The 14,979-nt window shown below is 39.8% G+C and overlaps 1 non-coding gene across 1 annotated transcript; it reads right to left on the reverse strand.

The window, feature by feature from the left end:
• Nucleotides 1–3,559: 3,559 nt before the first annotated feature.
• On the reverse strand, nucleotides 3,560–3,667 carry LOC130952459 (small nucleolar RNA R71). Its single transcript, XR_009074638.1, has one exon. It is a non-coding gene; the product is annotated as a small nucleolar RNA R71 (small nucleolar RNA).
• Between the last annotated feature and the right edge of the window lie 11,312 nt (nucleotides 3,668–14,979).

Raw genomic sequence — 14,979 nt, forward strand, 5'->3', positions numbered from 1 at the left:
AGTGGATTTTCTGGAGCTACAGAAGCCCAATTGGCGCGCTCTCAACGGCGTTGGAAAGTAGACATCCTGGGCTTTCCAGCAATATATGATAGTCCATACTTTGCCCAAGATTTGATGGCCCAAACCGGCGTTCAAAGTCACCTCAAGAAATTCCAGCGTTAAACGCTGGAACTGGCACCCAAATGGGAGTTAAACGCCCAAACTGGCATAAAAGCTGGCATTTAACTCCAAGAAGAGTCTCTACACGAAATTGCTTCATTGCTCAGCCCAAACACACACCAAGTGGGCCCGGAAGTGGATTTTTATGTCATTTACTCATTTCTGTAAACCTTAGGCTACTAGTTATCTATAAGTAGGACCTTTTACTATTGTATTAAAAAAGGACTTTTGGTAGCTATCTTCGTTTTATGCTATCTTAGATCATTGGGAGGCTGGCCATTCGGCCATGCCTAGACCTTATGCTTATGTATTTTCAACGGTGGAGTTTCTACACACCATAGATTAAGGTGTGGAGCTCTGCTGTACCTCGAGTATTAATGCAATTACTATTGTTCTTCCATTCAATTCCGCTTGTTCTTGTTCTAAGATATCACTTGTTCTTCAACTTGGTGAATGTGATGATCCGTGACACTCATCATCATTCTCACTTATGAACAAGGTGACTGACAACCACTTTTGTTCTACAAGCAACCAAGGCTCTAGTGAATATCTCTTGGATTCTTTAATCGGAATCTTCGTGGTATAGGCAGGACCTGATGGCAGCATTCAAGAGAATCCGGAAGGTCTAACCTTATCTGTGGTATTCTGAGTAGGATTCAATGACTGAATGACTGTGACGTGCTTCAAACTCCTAGCAGGCGGGGCGTTAGTGACAGACGCAAAAGTATCGATGGATATTATTCCGGCCTGACCGAGAACCGACAGCTGAATTCCGCTATGCTGTGACAGAGCATATGCAATCGCTTTCACTGAGAGGATGGGAGGTAGCCATTGACAACGGTGAAACCCTACACGAGCTTGCCATGGAAAGGAGTAAGAAGGATTGGATGAAGACAGTAGGAAAGCAGAGAGACGGAAGGGAAGGCATCTTCATGTGCTTATCTGAAGTTCCTACCAATGAATTACATAAGTATCTCTATCTTTATCTTTTATGTTATTTTCGTTCATCACCATATACATTTGAGTCTGCCTGACTAAGATTTGCAAGATGACCATAGCTTGCTTCATACTAACAATCTCCGTGGGATCGACCCTTACTCACGTAAGGTATTACTTGGACGACCCAGTGCACTTGCTGGTTAGTTGTGCGAAGTTGTGTAATGCCATGGGATTGAACTACCAAGTTTTTGGGGTTCATGACCGGGGATTATGAGAGTTGTGAAAAGTATTGTTCACAATTTCGCGCACCAAGTTTTTGGCGCCGTTGCCGGGGATTGTTCAAGTTTGGACAACTGACGGTTCATCTTGTTGCTTAGATTAGGTATTTTTTTTTTCGAAATTCTTGAAGATGAATTCTAGAGTTTCATGATGATTTGTTGACATCTGGCTGGCTGAGAAGCCATGTCTAATTTCATTGGACCGAGGTTTCAACTTATCATCACAAGAGCTGTTGATTTTTATCAATCTTGCTTTTGGAGCAGTGATCTGCTAAGGCTTGGCTGGCCTTTGGCCATGTCTAGTGTTTTGGACCGAAGCTTTCTTTGAAAGCTTGGCTGGCTGTGAAGCCATGTCTAATTCCTGGACCGGAGTCTTAGACTAACATTGCACTGATTCCTGGAATTCTCATTAAGAATTTTGATATCTTTCTCCACTTAATTTTCGAAAAACACAAAAAAATCAAAAAAATCATAAAATCCAAAAATCTCTTGTTTGAGTCTAGTCTCATCTTAAGTTTGGTGTCAATTGCATACATTCATTCATGTATCTTAAGGATCTTCAAATAATTCTTGATGATTTCTTACTCTGATCTTTGAATTCTTTTGGCTTGAATGTTTATGTGTCTCATATAGTGTCAGTAGTATACAAACTGCTAAGTTTGGTGTCTTGCATGCATTGTTATTTCATTCTTGTTGCATTTTGATTATTAAAAATCCAAAAATATTTTTAATTTGTGTCTTTTCAAGTCAATAATACAAAGAATTGAAGATTCAGAACATGCTGCAGAGGAATTATACAGAAAAAGCTGGGCGTTCAAAACGCCCAGTGAAGAAGACAGACTGGCGTTTAAACGCTAGCCAGGGTACCTGGTTGGGCGTTTAACGCTCAAAAAGGGTGCATTTTGGGCGTTAAACGCCAGAATGGAGGCCATTCTGGGCGTTTAACGCCAGGATGGCAAAGGGGGAAGATTTTGTTTTTCAAATCATTTTTTTTTTCAAGTTTTCAAAGTTTTTCAAAATCAAATCTTTTTCAAATCATATCTTTTCAATCAAATGTTTTCAAAATCAATTCCTTTCCTTTTTCAAAGATACTTACTAACAATTAATGATTTGATTGAACATCTCAAATATGTTACCTTTTCTGTTGAGGAAGGTTTAATGTTTGAATCATATCTTTTCTTGTTAGCCAAGTCATTAATTTTCAAAATCAAATCTTTTAAAAATTGTTTTCAAAACATATCTTTTAAAATTGTTTTCAAATCAAATCTTTTCAATCATATCTCTTTAATCACATCTTTTTCAAAACAAGTTTTCAATCAAATCTTTTTAACTTCTAATTTCAAATCTTTTTCAAAAATCATCTTATTTCTTTCCCACTCTCATTTTCGAAAATTAAGTAATGTTTTTCAAAAATATTTTTCAAAATCTTTCACTTAATTTTCGAAAATTACTTCCCTCATTCTCACATCCTTCTATTTATGGAGTACTACTCCTTCTTAATGCACAATTCGAACTCTATCTAATAAAGTTCGAATTCTTCCACCTTCTTTCTTCTATTTTTTCTTTTCCTCTGACACCTCAAGGAATCTCTATACTGTGACATAGAGGATTCCACATCTTCTTGTTCTCTTCTCTCTCTTATGAGCAGGAGCAAAGACAAAAGCATTCTTGTTGAGCCTGATCCTGAACCTGAAAGGACCTTGAAGAGAAAGCTAAGAGAAGCCAAAGCACAACTCTCTTTAGAGGACCTGACCGAATTCTTCAAAGAAGAAGAACACATGGCAGCCGAAAACAACAACAATGCCAACAATGCAAGGAAGGTGCTGGGTGACTTTACTGCACCTACTCCCAACTTCTATGGGAGAAGCATCTCTATCCCTGCCATTGGAGCAAACAACTTTGAGCTTAAGCCTCAATTAGTTTCTCTAATGCAACAGAATTGCAAGTTCCATGGACTTCCAATGGAAGATCCTCATCGGTTTTTAGCTGAGTTCTTGCAAATCTGTGACACAGTCAAGACTAATGGGGTTGACCCTGAGGTCTACAGACTGATGCTATTCCCTTTTGCTGTAAGAGACAGAGCTAGAATATGGTTGGACTCACAACCTAAAGATAGCCTGGACTCTTGGGAAAAGCTAGTCAATGCCTTCTTGGCAAAGTTCTTTCCACCTCAAAAATGGAGGAAGCTTAGAGTGGAAGTCCAAACCTTCAGACAGAAGGATGGAGAATCCCTCTATGAAGCTTGGGAAAGATACAAACAATTAATCAGAAAATGTCCCTCAGACATGCTTTCTGAATGGAGCATCATAGGTATTTTCTATGATGGTCTCTCTGAATTATCCAAGATGTCTTTGGATAGCTCTGCTGGAGGATCTCTTCATCTGAAGAAGACGCCTACAGAAGCTCAAGAGCTAATTGAAATGGTTGCAAATAACCAATTCATGTACACTTCTGAAAGGAATCCTGTGAACAATGGGACAAGTCAGAAGAAAGGAGTTCTTGAGATTGATACTCTGAATGCCATACTGGCTCAGAATAAGATATTGACTCAACAAGTCAATTTGATTTCTCAGAGTCTGTCTGGAATGCAAAATGCACCAAGCAGTACTAAGGATGCTCCATCTGAAGAAGAAGCCTATGATCCTGAGAACCCTTCAATGGAAGAGGTGAATTACCTAGGAGAACCCTATGGAAACACCTATAATTCTTCATGGAGAAATCACCCAAATTTCTCATGGAAGAATCAAGAAAGACCTCAACAAGGTTTCAATAACAATAATGGTGGAAGAAACAGGTTTAGCAATGGCAAGCCTTTTCCATCATCTTCTCAGCAACAGACAGAGAGTTCTAAGCAGAATACCTCTGACTTAGCAACAATAGTCTCTGATCTAATCAAAACCACTCAAAGTTTCATGACTGAAACAAGGTCCTCCATTAGGAATTTGGAGGCACAAGTGGGACAGCTGAGCAAGAAAATTACTGAACTCCCTCCTAGTACTCTCCCAAGTAATACAGAAGAAAATCCAAAAGGAGAGTGCAAAGCCATAACCATGGCCGAATATGGAGAGGAAAGAGAGGAGGTGGACGCCACTGAGGAAGACCTCAATGGGCGTGCACCAACCTCCTCTGAGTTCCCCAATGAGGAACCATGGAATTCTGAGGCTCAAAATGAGACCATAGAGATTCCATTGGACTTACTTCTGCCTTTCATGAGCTCTGATGAATATTCATCCTCTGAAGAGGATGAATATGTCACTGAAGAGCAAGTTGCTAAATACCTTGGAGCAATCATGAAGCTAAATGACAAGTTATTTGGAAATGAGACTTGGGAGGATGAACCTCCTTTGCTCACCAAAGAACTGGATGACTTGTCTAGGCAGAAATTACCTCAAAAGAGACAAGATCCTGGGAAGTTTTCCACACCTTGTACCATAGGCACCATGACCTTCAAGAAGGCCCTGTGTGACTTAGGGTCAAGTGTAAACCTCATGCCTCTCTCTGTAATGGAGAAGCTAGGGATCTTTGAGGTGCAAGCTGCAAAAATCTCACTAGAGATGGCAGACAACTCAAGAAAACAAGCTCATGGACTTGTAGAGAATGTTTTGGTAAAAGTTGAAGACCATTACATCCCTACTGACTTCATAGTCCTAGAGACTGGGAAGTGCATGGATGAATCCATCATCCTTGGCAGACCCTTCCTAGCCACAGCAAAGGCTGTGATTGATGTTGATAGAGGTGAACTGATCATTCAAGTGAATGAAAAATCCTTGGTGTTTAAGGCTCAAGGATATCCCTCTGTCACCATGGAGAAGAAGCATGAAGAGCTTCTCTCAAATTAGAGACAAACAGAGCCCCCACAGTCAAACTCTAAGTTTGGTGTTGGGAGGCCACAACCAAACTCTAAGTTTGGTGTTGAACCCCCACATTCAAACTCTAAGATTGGTGTTGGGAGGTTCCCACGTTGCTCTGAATATCTGTAAGGCTCCATGAGAGTCCTCTGTCAAGCTAATGACATTAAAGAAGCGCTTGTTGGGAGGCAACCCAATGTTTTATAATTAACTATTTCCTTTTGTTATTTTATCTTTTTTGTAGGTTGATGATCATAAGAAGTCACAAAATCAATGAAAAAAGCAAAAACAAAATGAAAAACAGGAAGAAAAACAGCACACCCTGGAGGAAGATGTTGCTGGCGTTCAAACGCCAGTAAGCCTAGCAGGCGGGCGTTTAACGCCCAGTCTGGCACCATTCTGGGCGTTTAACGCCAGAAAGGGGCACCAGACTGGCGTTAAACGCCAGAAAAGGGCAAGAACCTGGCGTTAAACGCCAGGAATGGGCATCAGCCCGGCGTTTAACGCCAGAAATGGCTCAAAACGTGGATTTTGATGCCATTTGGTGCAGGGATGACTTTTCCTTGACACCACAGGATCTGTGGACCCCACAGGACCCCCACCTTCCCCACCACCACCCTCTCTCCTCTTCCCCCCTTCACCACTCACATCCATCCTTCACAAAACCCCACCAACCTCACCCTTCAAATTCAAACCACTTTCCCTCCCAAACCCACCCAAAATGGCCGAACATCCCTCTCCCTCTCTCCTATATAAACCCTCCTTCACTCCTTCATTTTCACACACCTTAAACACCATCTCTCTCCCCCTTGGCCGAATACTAAGCCATTCCCTTTCTCCTCATTTCTTCTTCTTCTACTCTCTTCTTCCTTCTTTTGCTCGAGGACGAGCAAACATTTTAAGTTTGGTGTGGTAAAAGCATTGCTTTTTGTTTTTCCATAACCATTTATGGCATCCAAGGCCGGAGAAACCTCTAGAAAGAGGAAAGGAAAGGCAAAAGCTTCCACCTCCGAGTCATGGGAGATGGATAGATTCATCTCAAGGGTGCATCAAGACCACTTCTATGAAGTTGTGGCCTTGAAGAAGGTGATCCCCGAGGTCCCCTTTTCACTCAAAAAGGGTGAATATTCGGAGATCCGCCATGAGATCCGAAGAAGAGGTTGGGAAGTGCTTACCAACCCCATTCAACAAGTCAGAATCTTGATGGTTCAAGAATTCTATGCCAATGCATGGATCACCAAGAACCATGATCAAAGTGTGAACCCGAATCCAAAGAATTATCTTACTATGGTTCGGGGGAAATACTTGGATTTCAGTCCGGAAAGTGTGAGGGTAGCGTTCAACTTGCCTATGATGCAAGGAGATGAACATCCTTACACAAGAAGGGTCAACTTTGATCAAAGGTTGGACCAAGTCCTCACAGTCATATGTGAAGAGGGCGCACAATGGAAGAGAGACTCAAGAGGCAAGCCGGTTCAATTGAGAAGGCATGACCTCAAACCCATGGCTAGAGGATGGTTGGAGTTCATTCAACGCTCAATCATTCCCACTAGCAACCGGTCCGAAGTTACTCTAGACCGGGCCATCATGATTCATAGCATCATGATTGGAGAAGAAGTGGAAGTTCATAAGGTTATAGCCCAAGAGCTTTATAAGGTGGCGGACAAGTCTTCCACCTTGACAAGGCTAGCCTTTCCTCATCTCATTTGTCACCTCTGTTATTCAGTTGGAGTTGACATAGAAGGAGACACCCCCATTGATGAGGACAAGCCCATCACCAAGAAAAGGATGGAGCACACAAGAGACCCCTCTCATCATGAGATCCCTGAGATACCTCAAGGGATGCACTTTCCTCCACAAAACTATTGGGAGCAACTGAACACCTCCCTAGGAGAATTGAGTTCCAACATGGGACAACTAAGGGTGGAGCATCAAGAACACTCCATCATCCTTCATGAAATTAGAGAAGACTAAAGAATCATGAGGGAGGAGCAACAAAGACAAGGAAGAGACATTGAGGAGCTCAAGCACTCCATAGGATCTTCAAGAGGAAGAAAGAGCCGCCATCACTAAGGTGGACCCGTTCTTTAATTTCCTTGCTCTTTATTCTTCTGTTTTTCGAATTTTATGCTTATGTTTATCCATGTTTGTGTCTTGTGATCATTAGTGTCTTAGTGTCTATGCCTTAAAGTTATGAATGTCCTATGAATCCATCACCTTTCTTGAATAAAAACGTGCTTAATTGAGAAAAAAAGGAAAGAATTGCATGAATTTTGAATTTTATAATAGTTTAATTATTTTGATGTGGTGGCATTACTTTTGTCTTCTGAATGTATGCTTAAACAGTGCATATGTATCTTGAATTTGTGGTTCATGAAGGTTGGCTCTTGAAAGAATGATGAAAAAGGAGACATGTTACTGAGGATCTGAAAAATCATTAAAAATGGTTCTTGAAGCAAGAAAAAGCAGTGAATACAAAAAAAAAAGAAAGAAACGAAAAAAAAAAGAGAAACGAAAAAAAAAAAGAGAAAAAGAAAGAAAAAGAAAGAATAAATTTATGATCCAAGGCAATAAGAGTGTGCTTAAGAACCCTGGACACCTCTAATTGGGGACTTTAGCAAAGCTGAGTCACAATCTGAAAAGGTTCACCCAATTATGTGTCTGTGGCATGTATGTATCCGGTGGTAATACTGGAAGACAGAGTGCTTTGGGCCACGGCCAAGACTCATAAAGTAGCTGTGTTCAAGAATCATCATACTTAACTAGGAGAATCAATAACACTATCTGGATTCTGAGTTCCTAAAGAAGCCAACCATTCTGAATTTCAAAGGATAGAGTGAGATGCCAAAACTGTTCAGAGGCAAAAAGCTAAAAGCCCCGCTCATCTAATTAATACTGATCTTCATAGATGTTTTTGGAATTCATTGCATATTCTCTTCTTTTTATCTTGTTTGATTTTCAGTTGCTTGGGGACAAGCAACAATTTAAGTTTGGTGTTGTGATGAGCGGATAATTTGTACGCTTTTTGGCATTGTTTTTAGTATGTTTTTAGAATATTTAGTTTAGATTTTATTATATTTTTATTAGTTTTTAGTTAAAATTCACTTTTCTGGACTTTACTATGAGTTTGTGTGTTTTTCTGTGATTTCAGGTATTTTCTGGCTGAAATTGAGGGACCTGAGCAAAAATCTGATTCAGAGACTAAAAAGGACTGCAGATGCTGTTGGATTCTGACCTCCCTGCACTCGAAGTGGATTTTCTAGAGCTACAGAAGCCCAATTGGCGCGCTCTCAACGGCGTTGGAAAGTAGACATCCTGGGCTTTCCAGCAATATATGATAGTCCATACTTTGCCCAAGATTTGATGGCCCAAACCGGCGTTCAAAGTCACCTCAAGAAATTCCAGCGTTAAACGCTGGAACTGGCACCCAAATGGGAGTTAAACGCCCAAACTGGCATAAAAGCTGGCGTTTAACTCCAAGAAGAGTCTCTACACGAAATTGCTTCATTGCTCAGCCCAAACACACACCAAGTGGGCCCGGAAGTGGATTTTTATGTCATTTACTCATTTCTGTAAACCTTAGGCTACTAGTTATCTATAAGTAGGACCTTTTACTATTGTATTAAAAAAGGACTTTTGGTAGCTATCTTCATTTTATGCTATCTTAGATTATTGGGAGGCTGGCCATTCGGCCATGCCTAGACCTTATGCTTATGTATTTTCAACGGTGGAGTTTCTACACACCATAGATTAAGGTGTGGAGCTCTGCTGTACCTCGAGTATTAATGCAATTACTATTGTTCTTCCATTCAATTCCGCTTGTTCTTGTTCTAAGATATCACTTGTTCTTCAACTTGGTGAATGTGATGATCCGTGACACTCATCATCATTCTCACTTATGAACAAGGTGACTGACAACCACTTTTGTTCTACAAGCAACCAAGGCTCTAGTGAATATCTCTTGGATTCTTTAATCGGAATCTTCGTGGTATAGGCAGGACCTGATGGCAGCATTCAAGAGAATCCGGAAGGTCTAACCTTGTCTGTGGTATTCTGAGTAGGATTCAATGACTGAATGACTGTGACGTGCTTCAAACTCCTAGCAGGCGGGGCGTTAGTGACAGACGCAAAAGTATCGATGGATATTATTCCGGCCTGACCGAGAACCGACAGCTGAATTCCGCTATGCTGTGACAGAGCATATGCAATCGCTTTCACTGAGAGGATGGGAGGTAGCCATTGACAACGGTGAAACCCTACACGAGCTTGCCATGGAAAGGAGTAAGAAGGATTGGATGAAGACAGTAGGAAAGCAGAGAGACGGAAGGGAAGGCATCTTCATGCGCTTATCTGAAGTTCCTACCAATGAATTACATAAGTATCTCTATCTTTATCTTTTATGTTATTTTCGTTCATCACCATATACATTTGAGTCTGCCTGACTAAGATTTGCAAGATGACCATAGCTTGCTTCATACTAACAATCTCCGTGGGATCGACCCTTACTCACGTAAGGTATTACTTGGACGACCCAGTGCACTTGCTGGTTAGTTGTGCGAAGTTGTGTAATGCCATGGGATTGAACTACCAAGTTTTTGGGGTTCATGACCGGGGATTATGAGAGTTGTGAAAAGTATTGTTCACAATTTTGCGCACCATTCCTTGAATGTCCGAACGTCGGGAAGGTAATCGATTTATCGCTTGATCTAGTTGTTTAAGTATAAAATTGTACTCCTTCTTGATGGTTTCTTTTCTATAACTCCCTTCAACTACTCCTTTATCTACAAAGTTCTCTTCTACCTTCACCTTTAGTGCCTCCTCTAGCTCCTTATGAAGTATGGATTTGCGAAGATGATTCCTTCTCTCTTGTTCCATGTCAATAGCAGCATTGGGATCATGTTGCTCTTGGATTGATGGATGTGGGTGCTCTTCCATGGATGGTGGTGATGGGATGGAGAGATCATTCTGTGGTTGAGATGAAAGTGCATTGGAGCTTGAGGGTTGAGTATTCGAGGTAGAGGATTGGTCCATGCAGGATATAAGATTTTGGAGTTTAGAGGTGAGACCCCTGAGGGAGGTAAGTGTGTTCTCCATGGAGGTTTGGGGTGGATAGGAGGGTTCATTTTTTTGGAAAACAGGTTCATGATACGGAAGTGGTTCTTTTTGATAAGGATATTGAGATGATGAATATTGAGGTGGTGGTTCTGGGTATGGTTCATATTGTGGTTGGTGTGGTGGGTAAGGATTAGGGTCATATGGAGGTGAGTGGTGGTAAGGGACTTGTGAGTATGGTGGTCCAAGGTTATGTTGAAGAGGGGGTTCATAGACATATGGTGGTGGTTGTTGATAATCAAAAGAGCGCTCACCATAGCCATCATCTTGGTATGCATCACAGAATGGTTGTTGATAGTCCATTGGAGGTGGTTGTTGCCATGAGGGTTAATCAAGTCCTTGTGGCTCGTCCCATCTTTGATTGTTCCAACCTTGATGCATGTTCTCATTGTAATTTCCTCTTCATGCAACATAATTGTAACCAGACTCATAGCCAAAGGGGTGAGAGTTCATAGTAGTAGGAGAAAATAAAAACAAAAACTAACAAAAAGAAAATATTTTGAAAAAGATATGATTTTTGAAAAACGATAAGATAAGATTTTGAAAAAGATAAGATAAGATTTTGAAAAAGATATGATTTTTTATTGAAAAAAAGATTTGAATTTTGAAAAATAAGATAAGATAAGATAAAAATTTTAAAACAAAAATCTGAAAAAAAAATTTGAAAAATATTTACAATAACCAATAATAAGGCACACGTTTGCAATTCCCCGGCAATGGCGCCATTTCGACGATCGGATTTCCTGTCGGTAAAGAAATATAAAAATATGATCGCGTTGTAAGTATAGCTTCTAAACCAATAGAAAATCCTCTCGTACAAAAGTTTGGTTGTCACAAGTAACAAACCCAATAAAATTTATAAACCAAAGTATTCAAACCTCAGGTCATCTTCTCAAGGAATTACAGGGAGGTGTGTTTATTATTGGTTATGGAAAACAGTATGTTTGGGTTTTGAAAAGGTTTGAACAAGAGAAATAAATTGCAGGAATTAATAAATCAATAGCAAAGAAAAACTCCTGGCAAAGTATGAAAATTGGAAGTCCTATCCTAATTATCCTTATCAATGGTGATGAGAATTATATTTTTGCTCCCACTCAATCAACCTCTAACTATGAAGGTAAGTCAAGTGGACAAACCAATTTAACACCTAAAGTCCTAGTCAACTCCTAAGGAAAGACTAGAGTTATAGGAATCTAAATCAATCAGCAAAGATAACAATTATCAATCACGATGAGTTTGACAACTCAAGAGTTACCAATTAATCAACTAGAACTAAGAATATAAGAAACTAAATAAAAATCATATGTCTAAAATACCTCAATTATTAATAAAAGAAATCACATCCAACATGGAAAAGTTCATAAGTTAAATTGAGAAAATAAATGAAACATTGAACCTGTAATTAAAGAGAAGTAGTCTGAACATAATAGAAATCCTAAATCCTAATCCTAATTCCTAAGAGAGAGGAGAGAACCTCTCTCTCTAAAAACTACATCTAAATCCTAAAACTATGTATGAATGTATGTTGTATGATCTGATCTGATGAGTCTCTGCATGTTTCCTGACTTTAATCTGTGTTTCTGGGCCGAACTCTGGGTTAAAACACGGCCCAAAACTGTCTCCAGCGTATTCTGTAATTTCTGCAGATCGCGCATGTCACGCGTACGCGTCGAACACGCGTACGCGTCATTAAGTGATTTCCCTCTCCACGCGTGTGCGTCAGGCACGCGCTCGCGTCATTTGTGCGAACTCCAATCGACGTGTACGCGTCAAGCATGCGTACGCATCGCTGTGATTTTGTCCAATTCGTGCGCACGCGTCAGCCATGCATGCGCGTCGCTGTCCGCAAGTTGTCTTCTTTATTTCTTGTGCTCCTTCCCTTTTTGCAAGCTTCCTCTCCATTCTCTAAGCCATTCCTGCCCTATGAAGCCTGAAACACTTAACACACAGATCACGGCATCGAATGGTATAAAGGAGAATAAAAATATACAATTAAAAGATCTTTAGGAAGCAAGTTTTCAATCATAGAACAATTTGGGAAGGAATTGTAAATACATGCTAATCATATGAATAAGTGGGTAAAGACTTTATAAAAACCACTCAATTAAACACAATATGAATCATAAAATAATGGTTTATCAGGTAGTTTAGGTCAAATTTTTTTAGATCCAACTTTAAATTCTTGTTTTGATTTGGTTTTCCCTTTTAATTTCTTGTTACATCTTTGCTCTTCTAATTTTACTTGTTATTCCCTTTATTTTGTTGCTTTTATGTTCATGTACTCTTGTTGATTTTTATTTTCTTTTAATGCAATTTTATGTTTCCATGTCTTTTATGTTTATCTTAGTTGCTATTGTTGATTTTTCGCTTATGTTAGTTATAGCTTTTATTAATTCTTGCATTTTGTGTTGTTTACTTTTATTGCACTCTAGGTGTTTGATAAAATGTTTTTACAAGTTTTAGAGTAGTTTTCTATACTCTTGGCCTAGGCTAAGGGAATTGGGTGACCTTGAGTCATCGAGTGCCATTGAATTGGTGATTTGAGAACCTTTAGTGGTTGATTTGATACCCATTAACGCTAGCCTACTACTAAACCAATTAGTAGCTAGGTTAGGACTAATGTGTTGATGTTGATCAAGCTTATTTGATGTACTTCAAGTATAGAAGTAGACTTGATGGGTTAGTCCCTCATAATTGTCAATACATGGTTTGTAGACAAGGATGGTGATCTCAATTTTCATGCCTTAGCCAAGAGCTCTTTTCCTTTCCTTTATTAGTTAATTGTCATTACTTTCTTGTTATTTACTTTTCTTGTCAATTGCCAAATCAAACCCCCTTTTTTCTTCATAGCCAATAATTGATCACTTTGCAATTTCTTGTGAGACGACCCAATGTTTAAATACTCTCGGTTTTTATTGGGGTTTGTACTTGTGACAACCATATTAAAACTTTGATTGAGTATTATTTGTTGGTTAGGAACCATACTATCAACGGAATTATTTGTGTGAAATTCTTAACTGACGATAATACTCACATCAACTTTACAGAAACAACCCATGTGATCACACAGGATTCTCCCACATACACCGTTGTTGCTACTACTGAAGAAGGAGCCATCCACATTGAGTTTCATGAAGTTTTCATGAAGGAAAATCCATTTAATCAATTTACTTGAATCAGAGCTATTATTTTTTTGAACCAACTTGTTTGACGCCAATTGCATGAGCTCACGAGCCTGAGCTCTGATGGAATCTACTGTCGTGGAGGGATGAGTGAAAGTGCCTCCAAACACAAGTTTATTTCTGCAATACCAGAGAAAAGCAATAGTCAACCCAAAAACTAGTGACCAATCATCTACATAAGTTAGATTCGTGATGATCTAATACCTGATGTTTAGGCTAATGAAAGCCATGTAATTGATAGGAGGAGCAATAAGTTGCCAAATCAGTATTGCATATTGGCAATCCCGTAAAACATGCAACACATTTTTCTCATGCCACCCACACCTGACACACTTTGCATCCGTAGTAAGATGTCTTCTCATCCTCTCAGCATTTATTAGAATCACCTCATTTGCCATAAGCCAAATGAAGGTCCAAATCCTCCGGCCCCTTCCAATTCCATGTGAGCTTCAACAGCTAGTCAAGAGGAGAGTAGCTCTCTTCTAGTGCTAGGTAAGCTATTTTGAGAGTAAAGATTCTATCTGTCGAAGGACTCCAAGCGATTTGACTCGAGCCTTTCCACGGGAAGGAAGGGGCCATTGCCAGGATTTTTTTCCCAATCTCCTCTGACAGCTGGTGCATGAAATTGTGATCTCTAATAATGACATTCAACTTAGTATGCGCATCTACTAACTCAGCACTTTCTTCACAACTCCGCACAACTAACCAGCAAGTCCACTGGGTCATCCAAGTAATAAACCTTACGTGAGTAAGGGTCGATCCCACGGAGATTGTTGGTATGAAGCAAGCTATGGTCATCTTGTAAATCTCAGTTAGGCGGATAATAATTGGTTATGGAGTTTTCGAATAATAATAATAAATAAATAGAAAATAAAGATAGAAATACTTATGTAAATCATTGGTGAGAATTTCAGATAAGTGTATGGAGATGCTTTGTCCCTGTTGGATCTCTGCTTTCCTACTGCCTTCCTTCAATCCTTCTTACTCCTTTCCATGGCAAGCTGTATGTAGGGTATCACCGTTGTCAATGGCTATATCCCATCCTCTCAGTGAAAATAATCCAAATGCTCTGTCACATTACGGCTAATCATATGTCGGTTCTCGATCATGTTGGAATAGAATCCATTGTTTCTTTTGCGTTTGTCATCACGCCCAACAATCGCGAGTTTGAAGAGCTCGTCACAGTCATTCAATCCCTGAATCCTACTCGGAATACCACAGACAAGGTTTAGACTTTCCGGATTCTCATGAATGCCGCCATCAATTCTAGCTTATAGCACGAAGATTCTGATTAAGGAATCCAAGAGATATGTGCTAGGTCTAAGGTAGAACGGAGGTGGTTGTCAATCACGCGTTCATAGGTGAGAATGATGATGAGTGTCACGGATCATCACATTCATCATGGTGAAGTGCAACGAATATCTTAGAACAGGAATAACTGAATTGAATAGAAAATAGTAG

The sequence above is a fragment of the Arachis stenosperma genome, chromosome 9 (assembly GCF_014773155.1).
Source record: "Arachis stenosperma cultivar V10309 chromosome 9, arast.V10309.gnm1.PFL2, whole genome shotgun sequence".
NCBI classification, from domain to species: domain Eukaryota; kingdom Viridiplantae; phylum Streptophyta; class Magnoliopsida; order Fabales; family Fabaceae; genus Arachis; species Arachis stenosperma.